Source organism: Cervus elaphus, chromosome 29, assembly GCF_910594005.1.
Source record: "Cervus elaphus chromosome 29, mCerEla1.1, whole genome shotgun sequence".
Classification (NCBI taxonomy): Eukaryota; Metazoa; Chordata; class Mammalia; order Artiodactyla; family Cervidae; genus Cervus; species Cervus elaphus.
This window is the reverse complement of record NC_057843.1, coordinates 39951054-39971882: the sequence shown is the minus strand read 5'-3', so window position 1 is coordinate 39971882 and position 20829 is coordinate 39951054. Positions and strand designations below refer to the sequence as shown.

General features: G+C 38.4%; 1 protein-coding gene across 11 annotated transcripts in view; it reads right to left on the bottom strand.

The window, feature by feature from the left end:
* The window catches only part of LOC122685961 (histone-arginine methyltransferase CARM1-like), a 266015-nt gene that overhangs the window by 179997 nt on the left and 65189 nt on the right, over positions 1-20829 (bottom strand). For 10 of the 11 annotated variants that reach the window (XR_006338580.1, XR_006338586.1, XR_006338584.1 and 7 more), the window contains exon 2: positions 6376-6501. The exons of the other annotated variant lie outside the window; for it this stretch is intronic. The gene's annotated coding sequence lies outside the window, so the exon portion shown is untranslated. The remainder of the gene's footprint in view (positions 1-6375; positions 6502-20829) is intronic. 11 annotated transcript variants of the gene reach the window in all.

Below are 20829 nucleotides of genomic sequence, written 5' to 3'. Positions count from 1 at the left end.
CGCAACACTGTACTAAAGGTCCTAGTTGGTGCAATAAGCAAGAAAAAGAAACTTTAAAGCACACACACACACACACACTTATATATATATGAAAGGAAAAAAGTAAAATTGTCTTTAATCACAGAAGACATAATCATTTATGCAGAAAATCCTAAGAATCTACACAAGAAACCTGCAAGAACTAAGTGACTTACTAAGATCGCAGGATCTTGCCCACATATATTTTCTAAAAAGTAAACTGTCTTTCCAAAGAAATAGATAATAAATGAATACTAAGGTTGGGCTGTCTGACGACGAACAGGATATTTGATTAACTTCAAAATGCCTTCATAGAGACTGCTTGTTAGTTCTATCAGGGAAAGCGTAGTAACTTTACAGTGGAGAAACAAAGTATTTTGACCTGGCGCTTGAAATTTCTATTATCAAAAAGGGGTAGACAGATCTCAGTGCTCCCTGATGTGATCCTGAGAAGGACACAAGAATATTTATGTAGTTTACTAACAGGGGATGCCTAACCTGAGGAAACATCAGAAAAACGCAAACTCGGGAATATTCTATAAAATAACTGGTCCCTGTTCTCTAAATAACACAAAGACATGAAAAGAAAGGTTGAGGAACTGTTACAGATTAAGGGAGTCTAAAGAGAAGTGACAACTAAATGCAATATGTGATCCTGGACCAGATTTAGAAAGAGAGGGAAAAAAATGCTCTAAAGGACTGTGTGTGTGTGTGTGTGTGTGTGTGTGTGTGTCTGTGTACTCAGTTACTCAGTTTCAACTCTTTTCAATCCCATAGACTGTAGCCCACTGGGCTCCTCTGTCCATTGAACTTCTAGGCAAGAACACTGGAGTAGGCTGCCATTTCCTATTCCAGGGGATCTTCCCAACCCAGGGATTGAACCCAAATTTCTTGCATCTCCCGCACTGGCAGGTGGATTCTTTAGCACTGCACCGCCTTGTACTGTATAAAGGACATTACTGGCATAATTTATGAAGCTGGGCTATAGATGGTAAAATAAATATAAATACTGCATAGATGTTAGATTCCTGAATTTGCTAACTCTACTGTGGTCACACAAGAGAATATTCTTGTTTCTAGGTTATATCTAGTGAAACACTAAAGAGTAAAGAACTATGACATATGCAAGTTACTCTCCAATGATTCAGAAATATAATATGTTTATATATATGTACACACATATAAAGAGATGGATAAAGCATGAGAAATGTAAATTAGTGAACCTGTTCAAAGGCTATTCAGAAACTCTCCATAACTCCCAGAACAAGGCTTACCTGTGTCTTGCTTTTTCATGTAGCGGAATGTTGACAAAAGTGGGTTTTCCCATGTTTGTATTATCATCCCAATTAAAGATATGAGTTTTCTAGATTACATGTCAACTCATGAAGAGTGCAGGGACAGATGGGAAATTGTTGAAAGAACACGAGCCTTACATTTTCTCTGTCATTTGGGAAACTTCCTTCCTGTCTATGAATCTTAGTGTCTTTGTGTAACAATGGAAATGTTGTTTAGCAGCTCAGTCGTGTCCGACTCTTCTGTGACCCTATAGACTGTAGCCTGCCAGGCTCCTCTGTCCATAGGATTTCCCAGGCAAGAATACTGGAGTGGGTTGCCATTTCCTTCTCCAGGGGAGCTTCCCGACCCAGGGACCGAACCCTAGTCTCTTGCATCTCCTGCACTGGCGAGTGGATTCTTCACCACTGAGCCACAGGGAAGCCCGCTAACAATGGGAATGAAAGTGAAAGTGAAACTGCTCAGTCATGTCCGACTCTTTGCAACCCCGTGGACTGTAGCCCACCAGGCTCCTCCATCCATAAGATTCTCCAGGCAAGAATACTGGAGTGGGTTGCCATTTCCTTCTCCAAACAATGGGAATAAGTAATAATAAATATACCAACTTTACAGGGCTGCTGTGAGAATGGCAATAAGAGAAAGTATAAATACATACCTTTCAAAGTATAAAAAAGTACATATATAATGCTCAGGCAATGCTGGGCCTCTGCTTCATGACCTCAGATATTTTCAATATCCCTTAGCATCCTCACCATGACTTCCAGTGTCTCCCCTGACTGGTTTCTAACTCTCTGAGCTCAGCATTCTCCTTCTCCTCACTAAGTCCCTCTGTTCTTCGTGCCATTCCCTAAGCATACTCTGCCTCAAGGTCCTTGCAGTTCTCCTCACCTGTCCATCTCACCAGATAAACACAAGGGCCCTCCCTTCCAGCTCCCTGCTTACATGTCAGACATCTTATCAGTGATTTCTCCCCAAAATAACCTATAAAACAGTAAACATACTTAACCCCTATTGGTTGCCTCTTCGCCTGATTTTTCTTTTCAGTATTTATCACACACAATCCACCATGTATGTATCTTCATTTACTAATTTGCCTGTGTCCTTCTCTTAAAATGTCAGCTGTACAATTTTAAGGACTTATATTTACTCAGTGCTGCATTTTTAGCACATAAACAAGTGCTTGGAACATTAACAGACTCTCGATAAATATTTGTTAAATGAATGAATGAACAGGGAAGCCCTGCACATACCTAGTTCATACACAGTGCTTCACAGAAATTATCTCAAGTCCATTTAATTAAAATGTCATTTTTTTTCTCTGTCGACATCTGTCACTATTAAATATCCCCACTGCTTTTAAGGTCCATCTAGTCAAAGCTACGGTTTTTCCAGTAGTCATGTATGGATGTGAGAGTTGGACTATAAAGAAAGCTGACTGCCGAAGAATTGATGCTTTTGAACTGTGGTGTTGGAGAAGACTCTTGAGAGTCCCTTGGACTTCAAGGAGATCCAACCAGTCCATCCTAAAGGAAGTCAGTCCTGAATATTCATTGGAAGGACTGATGCTGAATCTGAAACTCCAATACTTTGGCCACCTGATGCGAAGAACTGACGTCACTAGAAAAGACCCTGATGCTGGGAAAGATTGAAGGCGGGAGGAGAAGGGGACGAGAGAGGATGACATGGTTGGATGGCATCACCGACTCACTGGACATGGGTTTAAGTAAGCTCGGGGAGTTGGTGAAGGACAGGGAAGCTGGGTGTGCTTCAGAATCCATGGGGTCACAAAGAGTCGGACACAACTAAGCAACTGAACTGAACTGCTTCTAAAATACAATGAATTTAAGTGCACTGGATTTCACACTAGTCTTTGAGATTACTGGAGATTATTTAACATGTGACTGAATCAGGCCTGGAGATCACTGAGTCATAATTCTGAAGAAGGAAAGAAGGGAAAGAAGAAATATTCCACACACAGACATTTGAATATTGGCTCATTTCTTTCTTAGTGGTTTCATCTAATTATCAAGACAGGGCAATCCCCAGTACAGTTGGATTTTCTTTCTTATCCAAGTTACAGATAATTGGCAGCTGCTCACTCACTTCTAAATATAAAATAGAACTCTCACATTTCAAACACCACATCCTCTTACTCCAGAAAAGCAGAGCACATCTCAAAAATTCAGCAATTGTGTCTGATGGGCAGTGACAGCAGTAGACAGCCTTCTGTCAACACCCAGGCTGACAAATGGCAATCAATATCCCACTGCCACCTGGGATCTGGGCCACCTGGGACCCTCCGAGTCACAGCCAGCTTGTTCCTCACTTGCCACTACCTTCCTGCAGCTGTGGACTCAGGTCTGCATTGCAACCTGCCCTGACAGATCCAGAATGAGGGATCAGCTGCTTGGCTTGTTCAGTTTCCAGGGCCGGGAAAATCAGACAGGCAACCAACTCCCCAGGGACATTCATTGAATCTGAAAACTACTATTAAATTAAACTATGGAGGATCACCAATTTGCAAACATCTGCATTTGCAATCCTTTTGGTGCTGGTATTCACTTTCAGCAGAGATCAAGAAACACATGAACTCCAGAAAAGGAAACTATTGTTTAAGGCATCCCTGGCAAATTCTCAAAACAACAGAAATTCCTGTTAACAATTATTTTCCTTTCCTACTAATAATAAATGAGGCTAGAAAGTTATACCCAGTGCTCTAAAGCATGGTGAGACCAAGTCTTTATGCTCATTCCTAAAACACAGAATATACACTGAACCAACTAAGAATTCATGATACAGAATTCGTCCCACCTAAAGGGCTCCTTATTTAGGAACTTATTCTCTTGCCTTTTTTTTCCCCCCACTGGTATAAACAGTTTAAAAAGTACCTTCGTATTTTAAATTATTGAACCCAAAGTCTCTGTCTCAAGAAATGTAATGGAAAAGGTCTGTATACTATCTCTCCTAGTCAGGCAAGTCAACAGAATGACAACAGGAACCTTGGTGTAGGACTGAGGCCCCCAGCACTCAGAGAGACATGTTGGTTCTGGGTCTCATAACTTTCCAGGCCATTTATGATTATCTCATTCAGGTAGAGAGGTGGAAGCTGTATGGGAGTAGTACATGGAAACTGCTTAGTCACTGGATGCAACAGGGAATAAAATACATTCCAAATTATTTACACTTTGTCTATTGGCATCTCAAAATTCCCATTTCACTGCCATGTAAAGATTCAAATAAAAGTTTCATCCAGAAAATGAAGGCAGCTTCAACTTCGAGAGTACCTAAAACATGAAATTTCCAGGCCTGCTCAGATTTTGGTACCAACTCTGAACAGTACAATAAGCTTGAAACATGGATATCTTTTTGTTTCCGCAACCCCCTCCCCGCCGCAAGCTGTGCCTCGGGGGCATGCAGGATCTTAGTTCCCTAACCAGGAATGGAACCCCCAGACCCCTGGCGGTGCAAGCATGTAGTCTTAACCACTAGACCACCAGGGAATTTCTGAAGCATAGATACCCTCAAGCATTAAGTGCTCCAAGTGTGAACACATTAAAAAAAAGGTTTTTCCATTCAACTGTGCAATTGCACCTTATTCTTTCACCGGTTTCTTTCTTTCTTAAAACTAACTGTGTGTCATTACAGAAGGATGCATTGTGGTGCGGGAAGAGTACCTGAGCTCTGGAGTAGGTAACTCTAGATTCAAATCCTTGGTCAGTTAATTATTAGTCATATTACCTTGAGCAAGTGACCAATTTTCTCTGAATCTCAGTTTCCTCATCAGTAAGATGATCTGATTAAATTCTCCCTTAAGTGAATGGTATATGAGATGAGGTAATATGTTAAATGTTTATAGTATAAAAAGCCAAAATCATAGTTTGCTTTTTTTTTTCCATAGTTTGCTTTTAACTTGGTTATGTCTGATCACATGACTCAGAAAAAATTCCACTTATTAAAGCCTTCAATTACTGAAATCCATAAAGTAGCAAGAAATTATGAAATATTCACATGCTGAGGTAAGCCACATCCTGATTTTCATGATCAAAAATAGGAATTTCTTATTTTTACTAAAATTGACTCAACTATAACCCAATATAACTGCAGACTGTCAAACAATTATACCTCAGTAAAGTGAACAACTGCAAGAAATGGATAAATTCCTAGAAATGTACAATCTGCCAAGACTGAATCAGGAAGAAACAGAAAATATGAACAGACTGACTACCAGTAATGAAACTGAATAAGTCATTTTAAAACTCTCAACAAACAATAGCTTCCCAGGTAAATTCTATAGAACATTTTAAAAAATTAATTTATTTATTTTAATTGGAAGCTAGTTACTTTACAATATTGCAGTGGTTTTTGCCATACATTGACGTGAATCAGCCATGGGTGCACATGTGTTCCCCATCCTAAACCCCCCTCCCGCCTCCTTCCCCATCCCATCCCTCTGGGTCATCCCAGTGCACCAGCCCTGAGTACCCTGTTCTCATGCATTGAACCTGGACTGGTGATCTATTTCACATATGGTAATATACATGTTTCAATGCTATTCTCTCAAATCATCCCACCCTCACCTTTTCCCACAGAGTCCAAAAGACTGTTCTATACATCTGTGTCTCTTTTGCTGTCTCACATATAGGGTCACTGTTACCAACTTTCTAAATTCCATATATATGTGTTAGTATACTGTATTAGTGTTTTTCTTTGACTTCCCTCTATGTAATAGGCTCCAGTTTCATCCACCTCATTAGAACTGATTCAAACGCATTCTTTTTAATGACCGAGTAATATTCTATTGTGTTTATGTACCACAGAACTGACTCACTAGAAAAGACCCTGATGTTGGGAAAGATTGAAGGTGGGAGGAGAAGGGGACGACAGAGGATGAGATGGTTGGATGGCATCACCAACTCAATGGACATGAGTTCGAGTAAACTCTGGGAGTTCATGATGGATAGGGAGGCCTGGTGTGCTGCAGTCCATGGGGTTGCAAAGAGTCAGACATGACTGAGCAACTGAACTGAACTGAAGTCAGGGAGTTGGGACAGGCACAAAACTTACCAGCATGAGATGCAAACTTCAGCAAAGCACTGTGGTAGCCCAGAGTAATCAAGATGGACTCTTTTCCCACATAGCAACATCCAGTGTCCCTGCTGAGTGAGCATCTGAAGACACAGAGGCCATCAGCTATAAAAGGAAGGGGAAAAAAAGGATGATGAAATTCATTTTGAGCTCTGTAAAAAAGATTCAGCCAATCCTACATTTCTGTTTTCAAGGCTCCCCATTTCTATCTTCTTAATACAATATAGCTACTTCACTTTCACTTTTCACTTTCATGCACTAGAGAAGGAAATGGCAACCCACTCCAGTGTTCTTGCCTGGAGAATTCCAGGGACAGGGGAGCCTGGTGGGCTTCCGTCTATGGGGTCGCACAGAGTCGGACATGACTGAAGCGACTAAACAGCAGCAGCAGCAATGTATATGTAGACCTATGTGAACATGAGCAGGAATGCAACCATGACCAAAAAATAATTCTTCACATATGGGCTAATACAGGGCTCAAAACTGCCTCTTATCTCTTACCTCTGTGTACATCATTCCATTCCCTACAACTCTTTATTCCCCAAAACATTTTGTATCTCTTGACACCATTCCAGGAGAGATCAGGTAATGGTTTTCCAGGTGATTCTGGAGCACCGACTACATGCCAGAGATTTCACAACAAATCTTCACTGTATGTATCATCACTGGCAATGTTAGTTGAATACCAGGAAAAGAGTTTAGGTCCAAATACGCACAGCTAATAAGTGGCAGAACTAGAATTCAAACCCAGTTATTTTACTCCTAAGCATGTTCTTCCTACTGCAATGTGCAAGTATGATTAAAAAGGGAGTTTCGTTTCTGCAAGCAGAACCTGTGATAAGGGGCTATGGTCTCATTAGATTCACCCATAGACAATTGGGAAGTAGCTCTCAATTCTTCTCTTTACTGGGCAGACAGGCCTAGGTAGAAACAGCAATGAAACTTGCAGTTCTGTTTTCATCTTTGATATTTACTAACCTGGGAACTTCAATTACCCAATCACTACATTTCTTCATTATGTAAAATAAAAATAGTGATTCTTATTTCACAGGCTTTTTTGTGAAGACTGAATAACAAAGGTAAATAATTTCTAAAATCCTATTAAAACAAAAAAGCGTTATTATTATTTCTCTCATTATAAAGTAGATCTTAGTTTCTATTCTTAATGGTTTGCATTCTCCCTAACAAAATTAAATAAGCGTGTTAACTGAAAAACATAATGATATATAAAATTCTACACATGAGCATGTGCATATTCAAAACACACACACACAGAGTTAAAATGACAAAATATTTTCAAATATTTTCATGCACTATTTCAATTAAGTGAGCACCTCCTAATGGAGGCATTCACAAATATTTTTCACAAAACATCTTGGCTGATTAAATAGTACAGATGTTTTGAAAACATTTTCCTGGCATAAAACATGACTACAGGTTTAGATGTTATGACACAGGGAGTGTCTCAAAGGCATAAGCGTCTCCCTGCAGAGAGACTGCCGTCAATGCAGATACACAAGGACAGTTTGGAGTCTTTTAAACAATGTTTTCTTTTTTTTTTAAATCAAAAACTCCTTCAAGAAAGCAGGATTTCTAGCATTCACCAATTATTTCTTTGATGGTTTCAGTTCAGTTCAGTTTAGTTCAGTCGCTCAGTCGTGTCCGACTCTTTGCGACCCCATGAATTGCAGCACGCCAGGCCTCCCTGTCCATCACCAACTCCCGGAGTTTGCTCAAACTCATGTCCACCGAGTCAGTGATGCCATCCAGCCATCTCATCCTCTGTCGTCCCCTTCTCCTCCTGCCCCCAATCCCTTCCAGCATCAGGGTCTTTCCCAATGAGTCAACTCTTCGCATCAGGTGGCCAAAGTATTGGAGTTTCAGCTTCAGCATCAGTCCTTCCAATGAACACCCAGGACTGAGTTCCTTTAGGATGGACTGGTTGGATCTCCTTCAGTCCAAGGGACTCTCAAGAGTCTTCTCCAGCACCACAGTTCAAAAGCATAAATTCTTTGGCACTTATCTTTCTTCACAGTCCAACTCTCACATCCATACATGACCACTGGAAAAACCATAGCCTTGACTAGACGGACCTTTGTTGGCAAAGTACCATCTCTGCTGTTTAATATGCTATCTAGGTTGGTCATAACTTTCCTTCCAAGGAGTAAGCGTCTTTTAATTTCATGGCTGCAATCACCATCTGCAGTGATTCTAGAGCCCCCCAAAATAAAGTCTGACACTGTTTCCACTGTTTTCCCATCTGCTTCCCATGAAGTGATGGGACTGGATGCCATGATCTTAGTTTTCTGAATGTTGAATAACAGAGAAGGAAGAAGGAATGAGGAGTCAAGTGCCCCGCAGTTCCTTGTCCCTACATGACTATTATAGTCTGTGAACTCTTTGTGGGCAGGGGCAATTTTACTTTATTTTTGTAATCAGTATCTTTTTCTCTCTGAATCAAAACCTAGACCAGTACCTGGTACTTAATATTTGTTGAATCAGTGAAGGTATTTCTCCATGTACTGATGGCACACAACCATAGAACGGGTAAAAAGCTTTAACTTTTATCTGGTTCAACTCTCCTTAGCCAAACAGGCGCAGACATTTTTTATTATTGTTTGTTTGCTTCATTGTAATTTGATTAGAATATAAATTGAGTAGCTTATTTTCCTACTTTTATAAATTATAAAATGTCTGTCTATATAACCTCTTTTCTTCATCCTCTTCCTACTCTGTTTAAATACAGATGGAGAACGTCTTCTTAAGTATGCAACAGAATTCAGAAAACACTGAAAATTTAAAATCTTTAAAACCTACAAATGGCAAAAAATTGTTAATACTTTAAACCAAATTTAAAAGCAATGATAAACAAGGAAAATACTTTCAAAAAATGTAACAAAGACTTAATACCCAAATCTACAATTAGCTGCAAAAGAAAATAAGAAGTGACCTACTGAAATTTTAGTAAGAAGGATTAACAAACAACTGGCAACTAGAAAAATGCTGATGCTAAATAAAGGTGAAAAAAAAATAGAACTCAGAAATAATCAAATTGAAATATATGATAAAACAATAAGATCAAACTTTTTATGTCTCACTGTTAAGTTTTAAAAAATATAAACTGACAGTATCAAATATTGGCAAGGGTATGAGAAAACAGTGGATGGCAGCAATTTAGATATAAATTTCTATGCTCCTGGAGTACAGCCTGCCCATATGGTTCAAAATTTAAAACCTATGTACCCTTTGTCAGATATTTTAGTCATAATTTAATTTCTTCCAGCATGACTTTATCAAGTGTGGATAAATGTATATTCAAGAAGTTCATTTTAGAGCTGTTTATTACAGCTATGGAGTGTAAAGAAGCTAAGAGCCTGTCACTTACATGGTTGGTTAAATCAAACAAGGTACCTTCATATTAAGGTTGCAGAACAGCATGTATAATATTATTGTAACAACTTAACCTCATGTTGGCTTTCGGAGAAAGCTGTCCTAAAAGACATACACCAAAGACATACAGACATGCATCATCATTGGTTTCCTCTGAACAGAGAGATGTGGGAACATTTTTACTTTTCCCCTCATTAAGTTCTTCCTTATTTGAATTTTCTGTGTGACCTGTACTTTTTATAATAATAATTAAAGAAAGCTATTTTCAACTGGTAAAAAGCAATCAAACAAAATGCACACTACCACTGCTAATGTAGTTAGCATGTAACTACTAGTGTAATTACCACATACTCATTCTTGGTGAGGATTACCATTCCTTTGATTTGTTCATTTATTAGATCGATATTAATTGGTACCTCATTCATTCAACATAATAATTTAAGAATTCCTGCATTCAATATAGTCATTTTAATTCTCATTTTAAACATAATTTATGGAAATGAATGTTTTATCATGTTTTTATTTGCTAATCTTCTATCTTCTAGTGTTTATTTCCTTTCTGCCCTCTGACTATGTTATATAGAAAACAAACATTCTAAATTATTTCTGCCAACTAATATGATCGAGATTAAAGTGCAGCTATTTTAGGGAAGAGTATATTAATAGAGAATTGTATCTTTTAAAATTTATATTAGAAAAATGAAGAAATACATAAATATTGTTGAAGAATACATACAAATCTAAGACCGGGAAAAATTCTATCAGTGAAAAGTAGGGGTGGTGAGGGAAATCATTTCCAATCTACCCTGAACTAAGGTACAGGACATCTATCTTTCTATCGAGCTGTTATTACTAGTAAAAATAACTACATTTGCAGAGCACTCTGACTCCCTTTACAAACACTGCATTTCACCTTTTCAGTGGCACGGAAGTCTGTATTCACTATCATTCGGCTTTTGAACTTAGATTTCATCAGAAACCCTCTTTGCTACATCTTCAAAGGGCAAGGCCTGACCTCTTGGTAGCAGCAGAGTAATAAGCGGAGTAAGTTCATGTGCACAAACTTTAGCTGATTTTAGCAAAGCCCGGAGCCTTGCTTCCTCCTTGAGGAAAGCCACTTGTTCCACCAGAGGACTCTCAAATGGAATCCACAGAAACAGTGAATCGAGATGCCTTACTCTATTCTCCACCTTAGCCTTATCTGACAAAAACTGCAAAGGTTCAGAAAGAAATTCAGGATCCAGCCAGTTTACAAGTGCATACAAGCAAACAGGGAAAGTGCCACTGGGAAACATTAAGAGAATTGTCTTTGCCTCTCTTAACCAATACTTCCCTACCTTTACACATATATACCTCCAATCCTTTCAGCCTGTGAAAGTGAAAGTCGCTTAGTTGTGTCTCTTTGCGACCTCATGGACTATACAGTCCATGGAATTCTCCAGGCCAGAATACTGGAGTGGGTAGCCTTTCCCTTCTCCAGGGGACTTTCCCAACCCAGGGATCGAACCTAGGTCTTCCAAACTGCATGTGGATTCTTTACCAGCTGAGCCACAAGAGAAGCCCAAGAATACTGGAGTGCGTAGCCTATCCCTTCTCAAGTAGATCTTCCCAACCCAGGAATCAAAGCGGGTTCTCCTGTATTGCAGCCATAACCTTTCACCTTAGCAAAGGCAAAAGTTCAATCTCTACAGGAAAGCTAAAACACTAGTTGATCAAGAATATTAGGTATCAGGCATGGTCTAGAACAGATATTCTAAAATGTATTTTTATACATAAATTCCCGGACTGAAGAGTATTTATGACCTAATAATATGGCATTATGTCAATTCTTTGCTAAATAACCCTATCAAGAACTAGGAAGTTTGTCTATCTAAGGAATGTTTCCTGGACACAAATAACTAAAAAATAAAAGACTGTATGGGCAGCACTTGCACATATGGAATAAAGTATATAGACAACCATGCAGTTATTTTTTAACAAATTTAACTATGGAAAAAGAGTGTAAGGAAAAAAGGATAGGACTATGGACTCTCTTCTAGCTGGTAAGGAGAATTTTCCATTTGAAAGATGAGATTCTCGGCTTTTGCTTGCTGGAGTAATGAGAGTGAAGAAAAACTGAAAATGGATTGATTGATTTGGGTTAAAAACAGCCTACGGTTAATAGAAAAGAAATGAAGAGAGCAGGAAAATCAGAAGGAGGAGGAAAGGGATTTAAAGGTAGTTTTAGAGTTAAGAACTGGGGAACCTGCCGTATGTGAGAGACAGAAGACAAAGAAAAGGTGCTTTTAAGACATCAGTTTCAGACTGACAATGTGAATACTATCAGCAGCAACTATGACTACTGAAACAGGCATCTAATTGCTTTATTGTTGCTTTGGTTTAGGGTTTGGTTTGGATTCGTAAATGCACTTCCCTCCCTCTACATTTTGTTTTTTTATTATGCTAAGTCTACACTGTCAAATCATACAGTCCTTATATAATATGTTATTCCCTATTAGCCCTCATTTAATAACTATCGAGTGTTCCCCACCAGTCCTATATTGATGTCTCTCTAGTCATTTTGGTTGTCCAAAGTCATTCTCTAGTAGTATCTTAGGAAGGGCTTGCTGAAACAATATTCCCTGAATTTTTGTGCACCAATCATTGTCTTTATATTTTTGAGGGTCAGTTTTTCTGGATATAAAATTCTTATCTCACATTTTTTTTTTCCTCTGAAGTTCTTTAATGTTACTTCATTTTCTTCTAGCATATAGCATTACTGTTAAAAAGTCTAATGATAATCAGACTTTCTTTCCCTTAACAGGTTATGAATAATGTTGTCTCAATTCTAAAGTTTTTCTCTTTCTTTAAAAGGTCAATAATTTTTACTAGAAGTGTCTTATGCTGGCCATTCTAGGTCAGTATTTTCAGGTATAAATTTTACTCTATCAGTATATATTTTCAATTATCTCAGCAAAATTTTCTGAACTGTAATTTTTGTATTTGTTTCTTTGCTCTGATATCTTCTTCAGAGATCTTTATGCATACATTGGATCTTCTTTACTTATGCTTGCAATTTTCCTTTGAATTCTTTTTATCTGTTTTATATTCCCTCTTATATTTAAAAGCTTTCCATCTTTTCTTCTTCATTTGATATAATTTTTTCCCTTCTCTTCAGTCTTCATTTCTAAAATCAGTATTTTTTAAATTATTTTATTTCTGATTGCTCCTTGAATTTTTTCATTTTCATTTCTAAGCTTTTCAAATTCTGATTTATATTATTATTTCATGTCCTGTATAATGTTCCTAACTGTTAATTTGTCCTGCAAATTAATCTTACATATTTTTGGAACATACCTTTATAGTATGCTTTCACTGTTGGTAGAGATGTTAGTCTGCCTTTTTCTCTTAGAGTAAGAGCATGGAATTTGATCTCCATACTTTTCCACTGTTCATTTTAATGTAAACACAATTTTCCTGAACTTTTAGGAGGACAGTAGTTACATATATAGTTTATAGGAAACTATCAAATTCTCTTCCATAGTGATTGTGATATTTAACATTCATATCAACAATGGAAAAATAATCCAGTTTCTCCACATACTCATAGTGTAGCAGTATCTTATTGTGGGTTTAATTTGCACTTTCCTAAGGTCTAATAATGGAGAAGGCATGGCAACATGACTGAGAGACTTCACTTTCACTTTTCACTTTCATGCGTTGGAGAAGGAAATGGCAACCCACTCCAGTGTTCTTGCCTGGAGAATCCCAGGGACGGGGGAGCCTGGTGGGCTGCCATCTATGGGGTCGCACAGAGTCGGACACAACTGAAGTGACTTAGCAGCAGCAGCAAGATCTAATAAGGGCTTCCCAGATGGCTCAGTGGTAAAGAATCCGCCTGCCAAGGCAGGAGATGCAAGAGACCTGGATGCTAATGATGCTGACCATCTTTTCATGTGTTTATTTACCATCTGAATATTCTCCTCAATGAATGTCTGTTTATGTTATCTGTTGTTGTTGTACAATTGCTAAGTCGTGTCTGACTCTGTGACCCCATGAACTGCAGCATGTCAGGCTTCGTTATCCTTCACTACCTCCCTGAGTTTGCTCACGCTCATGCCCATTGAGTCGGTGATGCCATCTAACCATCTCATTCTCTGTCACCCCCTTCTCCTACTGCCCTCAATCTTTCCCAGCATCAGGATCTTTTCCAATGAATTGGCTCTTCACATCAGGTGGCCAAAGTATTGGAGCTTCAGTGTCAGTCCTTCCAATGAATACTCAGGGTTGATTTCCTTTAGGACTGACTGATTTTATCTCCTTGCTGTCCAAAGGACGCTCAAGAGTTTTCCCTAGCACTGCAATTCAAAAGTATCGATTCTTTGGCGCTCAGTCTTCATTATGGTCCAACTCTTACATCCATACATGACTACTGGAAAAACCATAGCTTTTACCCATTTGCAAAATGGATTGGTTTGGGTTTAACTATTGAGTTCTTCATATATTGTGGGTACAGTCCTTTAACAGATATGTGGTTTGCAAATATTTTCTCCCATTTTGTAGTGTACCCTTTATTCCTCTTAACAGGATTTTTCACATAGCAAATGCTTAATTCTGATAAAGTCCAATTATCAAGTTTTCCTTTTATTAATTATCTTTCAGTGTCTAAGAACTCTCTGCCTGAGTCCTTTGATCTTGCTTGTTCTACGGTTTCATTACATTCTAAGTGGACAACAGTGACAGTCTCTTCACTGTTATCTGCCCTGGTAACTGAAAATGAGTTCACACTACTCCAAGCTGCCAGGTTACAATTAATGAAGCACACACGCAGTCATTGCAATGCTCTGCTCAAACCTTCAAAGATTCCCCACTGAATATTAAAGTACAGAGCTTCCTGCCTGGAATTGTAAATCCCCCAGAATCTTTCCTACTTCCGCCCAGCCAATCCACAGCTCCCTAAACACATACCATACTCCAACCAGACTAATTATCAGCTGCTCTGCAAGAAGAGTTTATGATTATGGTGACAGCAGAGATGTGAATTAGAAGAACAGAACTTCTAAAGTGATATAGAAAATCAAATCTGCCACTGTAAACATTGCCTAATTTACCACTGTCCTTATCAAACACCATCACCGCCATGGCACCTTTCCTGATTGCCCCCAACTGGCACATGTTATCTCCCCGCCCGGGTCGGGAAGATCCCCTGGAGGAGGAAATGGCAACCCACTCCAGTACTCTTGCCTAGAAAATTCCATGGATGGAGGAGCCTGATGGGCTACAGTCCATGGGGTCACAAAAGAGTCGGACACGACTGAGCGACTTTACTTTACTAACAGAGGTTCAACAGCACTCTGTTACAGCACTTAGCTTATCCTGCCATTTGCAGCCCAATTTTAACTATTCTGCAACGTGTCAGAACTTCCACGGGCAGAGATTGTGTCCTCCTTTCTCTGATTCTTCTGGAGGAACTGATACATAGCAAGGACTGTCAAACTTTAACTTGACAGGAACCACCATCAACATCACTCCAGTTTGGACACATCTGGTGTGTTTGCCATATTTACTGCTGAAAACAAATCTTGAGGACAAACTCAACTCATCTTCCTAGCCTTTGAATAAGCTTAAACATATTTTTAATCAGTCTCTCTTTTTTCCACATTCTTCTCTCCACACATAACCACAGCAAAAAAAAAACAAACCCCAAAAAAACAAATAAACACTGAAACCAACTTCATAATGAAATTTTAAACACCTCTGCGACCAATATTTTCAAATCAGAAGGAAGTAACATCTCATACTGCCTTTTAATGAAGGAGTATGCCATGTCCCTAACAACTCCCTAGGAACCTACTGCTCCCTCAAATTTATTTGCAATGCTTCTCTGAGTAATCCTTCAGCTGAAATTTTTCAAGGTAGGAAAATGACTAGGGGCCAGAGAGCCATGGATACATGGAATTCTAGAAAAGGGAGTAGTGGGTCTTGTTCTTCTTTTAATCTCAAAATTTCCCTATCAAATACATGTTTATTGTTTCCAGAACACCACTCAGCACATAGAATATGACTGGTACATACTTAATGAATTAAACAACACAATCATTACAGTTATAGAAGCCATGGTCACTTTTAAACCACACAAAAATAAAGAAAATGAAATAGAGCAGTATGGATATCAAAGTGTCAGTCAAACACTTGGTACTTTCACTCAACTTTTTTTTTTTCCAACTCCTGCAAATGGTTTGGAGCTTTTGGTTAATGAAATGTTTTTCCTGTTATGATATAAAATCAAGGAAAAGTCCACTTTCTCTTTACTCCATTAAGAATGTAAACTTCTTAATTCTTCCAACCTTCCCTGAAGAAGCTGGTCATCTCAGGTTTAAATTTAAACTTCATTGTGAATGTCTCTACAGGGTCTAAACTAAATATTGTAGCATCTCCTTTCTTCCTGGGAAGCGTTTTCTCCGATCTCCAGCTTTCTCCTTGTGGTTTCTAGAGACTATAGACTCTTCTCTTGAAGTTACTCAGTCAGGGATAATTGCTCTGATGCGGACTCACTGACTATAACAACAGAAAAGTGAGAACTTTCAATGAAAGAGTATAAAATAACAACTCTGCTGTCAAGAACTGTTGTGCAGATTCAGTTTTGTTTCTGCCCTGCAGCAGATGTGGTGGAACCAGATGTCTGTAAGCTATGGCTTGGGGATTCACTCATACATGCACATAGCACTAACATTTACCAGCATCTGCTGTAAACCAGTCACTACTGATTGGCACCAGGGAAAGATGCAAAGATAAACTGCAGACACAGCCTTGAGAGAGCTCACAGTGCAAGGAGAAGAGGTCTGTTCACAAGTTATGGTCCCTGAGAGAAACAAGCAACTAATTTTGCCTAGGAGATCCCTCATGGGAGACATGACACTGGGCAGGAGCCCTGGAAGAAAAGTAAGAGCTTTCCAAGCAGAAAGGAAAGAGGGGAGAAAGGTCACGCTGCAAGCAGAGGGAACAGCCTTTGTAAAGGGCTACTGAATGAACACGTCATGAACGAGGACAGCAGACCTGGATGGTCCACCTCACCTGCAGCTGGAATAATTAATGTTAAGACCTCAGTCTGAATAGCGTAACTGGAAAAGGGATTCTGTTTTAAGTCAAATAATTTTGCCCTACACCTTCACTTTATAAAGGAATTCTTTTTTTTTTTTTTAATAAAAGGCACTAAGAGACTTGATCCAACACAGCACCTGCATTTTTACTACAGTCATGGAAGGATCCCTAAATGTTTAGATCAGCACTTTTTATAGAACACAATGCAAATTTTTAAATAACTGAATTACTTTTTTAACTTTACAAAACATAAATAAGTGGAAACAGGATGGTTTATTCAATAATTGTGTGGATGCAACTGGATAAACACTTAAGGAATAGAAATCATAAGATGTTTATCTGTTACTTCTCTCCCACTCCCCCCCAAAATTAAGGGTTTGTTAAAAATTAAACCACAAAGATATTAGAAGAAAATATAGGTCAGCTGCCATATAAACTTGGGCTGTAGAATATGTGTGTATATTTTCCAGACATGATACTGAGGCAGGAGATAGATGGCCCCAGGCTGAACAGTTTCTCCCCTGTAGACAGAAACTCCATGAAAGCAGGGTAACGGAGGAGGCCAGGCCCTGCCAGGTTAAGAGACAAAACACCACGCATTCCTTATTTTCAAAGTCAAGGAGACCTCTCCACCTTCACATGCGCAGACAGGCTCCCTGGAGGTCAAAAAGGGAGGGCGTGCCACCCCATAATAAGTGATATCAACTACCCACAGGCCTCTTTGCTAGAATCCATCTTGGCTAATAAGAGATGGACACGCACATTGGGAGGACCCTGAGATATACCTAATACACTCAGGACCAGGCAAAGCAGGGTGACTGGCCAAAGGAAACCCAGAAGAAACGCCCCATAAAAGTGATTCAAACTCCCAGAAAGGCACAACTCTCTGAGCACACCCATGTGTCTATCTACATACACTGTACTCTTTTTCCCTAGTAAAGACTACTTGCTTCACTGCTGTCTATCTCTACTTGGAAATTCATTTCTACACAACTGATGGGCCAGGGCCTTGTCACTGGTTTCTGGTGGCCTAGTGGCGAGGATTCAGGACTCTCACTTCCTTAGCCGTACTGAAGCCTTGCTTTTTATTTTTTCAGGGAAAAAACCAAATACATTTGACAATCTATTCTTTTAAAAGCTCATAAACTTAAGACAAATTATAAAATGGAAACATACCACAATATATAGCAAAAGAACAGTATATTTTTGTTGTTGTTGTTTTTGTTAAAGACCCACAAAGAGAGAAGCAACGTTTTTGTCTATTCGACTCATGAAGACGTTTTTTACGAATGTGGGTTAAAACAGAGTAACAATACTCATACAATGAGAGTGTAAATGAGAATATCTGGGGAGGAAAGCTTAATAATATATATATCAAAATCTTTAAAAGTAATCATGCCCTTTGACTCAGTAATTTTAGATTGATAAGTTTACTCTGAGACTATAATAAAGACTGTGTGGAAAGACTTAATTATAATTCATTATAGTGCTATTTGTACTTTCAAAAAAATGGAAAGATTTTAAATGTCAAGCAATAGGGGATTAATTAAATAGATCATGGTAATCCCCATAAAGGAACACCACAGAATTTTCAAAAATGTTATCATGGATAGTTGTTCCTCATATATTCTAAAGAATAAAATTTTTTTTTCTTTTTTTTTTCTTTTTTTTTTCTTTTTTTGTATCTGACTCTTGCGACCCCATGGACTGTAGCCAGCAAGGCTCCCCTGTCCATGGAATTTTCCAGGCAAGTATACTGGAGTGGGTTGCCATTTCCTACTCCATATTCTAAAGAATAAAATATTTTGTGTAACTCTCATTTTTTAAGGGAAAAATTATATGAAAGTGCCTGGAAACATAGGCAGTGAATCTTTAAGAGCATTTTTTTTCCCTCTGGTAGGTAGAATAAAAGGTAATCTTGTCTCCATTATTTTATTTTTCATTAATTAATATGTATAGCTTTTTCATAAGAAAATACAATAAAGCTTATTTTTACAAAAAGATAAAAATACAGCATATATCTCATATGCCTTAAAGTGGTAGTAATCACTTAGCGTTACACTGAACTGGAAAGAGCGGAAAATGAATCATGTGTGTGTACAACCCGACACTGAAATTTCCCTCCACGGAATTGTTAGAATGTATTTGACACTGAACTCGGTAAGTACACAATGAAGAATGACAGCGTTAAGTCTGAGTGTGCCTATCTTCCTACATTTCCCTAAAAATTCACACAGGTTTCCAAAAACAGGAGTGTAAATTCATATATAGTATGGTATTAATGCACATTTTCCTAACTCACTATTATTTAAAAACACCATGCTGTATTTTGAGTAGTGAGCTCTCCTAACTTGACCATCTGCCTTTTTTTCTTATCTTGAAATCTTTATCTGTTTAAAATTTTTCTGATAAATCCAGAACATGAAACCTATGTATATATGAAACACTCTGAATGTCCAGACACTCACAGACAGAAGGTCATTCTCTGAAAGACCACTGAATAAAAATTTATCTTTCCTGCTTTTTTTCTTCTGTCATATTTCTAATCTAAAGTTTCCATCACTGAAATACTTGGGGAGGACCAGTCTTCAGACCTGTACGCCTTGAAATACTTTGCTAAAACATCTATACACATTCATATATTTACATTCATAAAATAGATCATATGTATTTGTGGGTTTAAAGTTGTAGTTGGCAATAAAGAAAAAATAATTAATGGCAATTTGGAACATTTCTCATCCAATTATCAAATCATATACATTTTTTAACCTAGATCTCCTTCATGTATTCAACACTACCATTTGTATAAGGAGATTAAGGTATGCTCTGATTTCACCATATTGACAATTCTGTGAAAATATTTCTCATTGTAATAAGTCATCCTCCTGGTAAATTAATAACTGCACTCCATCATGGACTTAGAAAGAGAGCCCCAAATTATTATCTTTTCTCTTATATATATTTCAGTATTTTAAAGCTGGTTTTTAGCCCTTATATAATGTCACACATAAAAATTCATAGGAAAAAAAATTCATAGGAATGTTTATAAGCACAAATTCAGTTCTGAAAAGCAAGCATAGGTGGGCACTATAATATTCCAGGCTCTGCTAATTAAGATGGTAACAAAGAAGAGCAGGAAGAGTTTCTGCCCACTAGGGGTTCACAGTCTCAACTTCAAAGTGTTATAACATAAAGTATAACCATACAGTGTTATGGTGACAGTGTGTGCAAATGAAGAGTGCCTGCCCAGAATTGGGAGCGGAGTGAAGAAGTTCCAAGGGATTTCCAGGAGATTATTCTAAATTGAGGCTTAAAAATGACTAGTCAGGGAAGCGAAAATGAAATTATCCAGGCAGAAGAAACAGCAGGTACAAAGGCACAGAGGCATAAAGAAGCAGAGTATGTAGGGGAAATAACATTAGTTTGATGTTGCTGGAACACAAAGTGTGAGGCCAGGAAAAACAGGAGGAGGAAGTTGGCAGGAGCCTCATATTCATGTTCATCCATCAGGCTTCAGTTGAAAGAACAGAAATCATTCTAACTAGATTAAACAAAAGATATTTAGTTTAGAGAAACAGGGCTTAGAAAATCATTGGAAGAGTTTTGTAAGCAGCTTCTAGGCTGACCTTTAAAGACTGATCCCGACAGCAATCCCTCCCAAAAGACCCTCCAATGAGGCTGCTATCTCTGACATAGTCAGAAACCAGAGAATCTAGAAGCTTCTGCTACAGCTGCTGGCTACAGGGTTACACAACTCCAGCTGCAACTGATGTCAGCAAAATGAGCACTTCAGCTCTAGTTTTCAGCACCAGATCCTGGGAACTCTGCTGCCTTTGCCACTTAAAAACATAATAAATATAAATTCCAAATGTGTTCGTGGTAGGAAGACCAGAAACATTGCCTTTGCATCACTTCTGGCTTTTAAAAAAAACTCTCCCAGACTCACCCGCTTGGTGGAAACTC